The 2,376-nt window shown below is 43.2% G+C and overlaps 1 long non-coding RNA gene across 1 annotated transcript; it reads left to right on the top strand.

The window, feature by feature from the left end:
- The first annotated feature begins 257 nt into the window (after window positions 1-257).
- LOC141598434 (uncharacterized) lies at window positions 258-898 on the top strand. Its single transcript, XR_012523507.1, has 2 exons — window positions 258-318; window positions 732-898. It is a non-coding gene; the product is annotated as an uncharacterized LOC141598434 (long non-coding RNA).
- The last annotated feature ends 1,478 nt before the right edge of the window (window positions 899-2,376 follow it).

Consider the following 2,376-nt stretch of genomic DNA (forward strand, 5'->3'; position numbering starts at 1 on the left):
CATTATTTACAGTATTAGTTTAATTAGTGAGTTAACATTAAGTGGCGGTGACGGAATAATGTATTTAAGTTTTGAGTCGGGATTCTATTTCGGGAAGGTTACTATTTTTAGTAACCTGTTATTTTAGGAAACTTTCTATTTTGGGTAACTTATATTTTTAGTAATTTCTAAATTGGGAAAGTTTCTACTTATAGTAACTTTTGATTATGGGAACGGGATTAGTAAGAGAATTAATTATGTTATATATATATATGTTTAGGTGGCGAGTTTCGGGTGGAGTACTTCTGAACTGCAGTTAGCTTATCACCGCTATTTGAGGTAGGGGAATACACTGATTGAATTTTATGATTATAAAGAGTTGACATGTTTGGAATTATATGACATACCTGACTATCTTATTTATCCTGTTGAGCATTTTTGTTTCATATATTTCATACATTGCATTTGCATTGGAGTTGGAGTTGGAGGAGATGAGATTGTTGTGATTAAGGCCCAGGCGGGTTCTCGCAGACTTGCCCTGGTGTCCTCCGCATGCGGCGGGCAGATCGACTACGGTCGATATATATAGTCTACCGGGGATCGGTATGGCTGGGCGTGCCGGGGATGTGTGTGATGGAGTTGATTGGAGGAGCATAGCATTGCATTCTTTATTATATCGTATTACCTACTAAACCTCGCGGTTGACCCTGTGTATTCGTGTATGCCTGTGATGATCCTTTTATGGGGAGCAGATTGACAGGTTGTTGAGACATTGGGAGCTGGCAGGGAGAGAGCATGGATCACCTGACTTAGAGCTAGCTCACCTTTATTTTGTTTAGTTGTCAGACTTTATTTTTATTTAAGACATGTGTTATTTCCGTTGTAAACATTATAACCTTTTTAATTTAAAGTACTGTTATCTTTCCCTTTGTTATCTACTGCCTCGGATTTCCGAGATGGTAACGCCCTTCTTTATCTGAGGAGTCCTAGTTCAGGCCCTTAAATAAATGGGGGTGTTACAAAGTGGTATCAGAGCGAACGATCTTCAGGCCTAAACCAATGAATCCAATGAATATAGGAAGAGTCTAAATAAAATGAACCCCGGGACAAAACTGTTAGGAGCACACTAAAGGTAAGGGATGAGTTAGGGGCCCCCTCACACCGAACCATTGGCCCTCTCAGTTTGACCCGGGAACCCTGAGTGCATATGAGAGGAAGGGTAGAGAAGTTGCATGATATTGAGCATAACTCCATATATTATTGCCTAAGTATTAACTGATTGATATGATAATTGTTGCATAAGGAGTTGGTAGGAGGTTGTGGCATAATCCTTTGCATGTTTTAAGGTTGATTTATACTTATACATCTATAAAGTTGTGTCAGAAGGCTATGTCTAGTGATATGCGGTTATGTGATCCCTAAGCCATGCTAGATAGACAAGTAAGATAAGAGTAAAAGAATTGGCTAGAATTGCCAAAGTGTTTTGTGTTGCAGCTAATTCCTAAAATTCTCTTGTAGTCATGCCTCCAAGAAGGAACACGGCTGTAAACATCACCCAGGAAGAGTTAGACCGGCTACTGGCTGAGAATGAGGCCCTAAAGGCCAAAAGAATGGACCCTGCTAAGATGAGTACAATAGTGGCGAGGCATAACCCTACCATCTTCACCGGAGAGGGGGAACCTCACTTGCTGGGAGATTGGTGTCGGGAGTTCACCAACCTATTCGAGCTGATAGCTTGTCCTGAAGAGCTGCAAGTAGACCAAGCTGCACACTACCTCAGGTCTACAGCTGGGGAGTGGTGGAATAGGAACAAGGCGGAGATTCGACATGTTGCTAGGGACATTGAGGAAGGATACGTGTCTTGGTTAGAATTTCAAGTGATATTAACGGATCAGTTCATGCCAGAGTTCAGGAAAGCTAAGCTGAGGGAGGAGTTTGATACGTTTAAGATGGCAGAGGACATGACAGTGGAAACATACCATAGGAAGTTCCGACTGTTGGCATCATACATCGATGAATTTGCAAAGAACGAGACCATGCTGGCTATGAGGTTTGAAAGGGGTTTGACGGTGGATATCAAAAAGAGACTCACGGCAGCTCCACCTACCACCGTTCAGGACATCTATCTGAGAGCTGGTGCTGCTGAAAGGCTCTCCGAGCAGATCAAAGAGGATAAGAAAGGAAAAGCTGAGAAGAGGAAGTCGAAACGTCGGTGATAATACGGGGCCAAGAAGCCAAATTCGGGCAAGTTCGGTGGATACTCCACCAATAGTGCTCTGGGGGGGATGAGGAACCAAAGCGGAGGCGGTTTCAGAGAGGTGCTAGTCTTGGAGGTAATGCGTCCGGGATCACTTGTTTTGGGTGTGGGAAGGCGGGACACGGGAAGTTTGAGTGCCG

The sequence above is a fragment of the Silene latifolia genome, chromosome 9 (assembly GCF_048544455.1).
Source record: "Silene latifolia isolate original U9 population chromosome 9, ASM4854445v1, whole genome shotgun sequence".
Lineage (NCBI taxonomy): Eukaryota > Viridiplantae > Streptophyta > Magnoliopsida > Caryophyllales > Caryophyllaceae > Silene > Silene latifolia.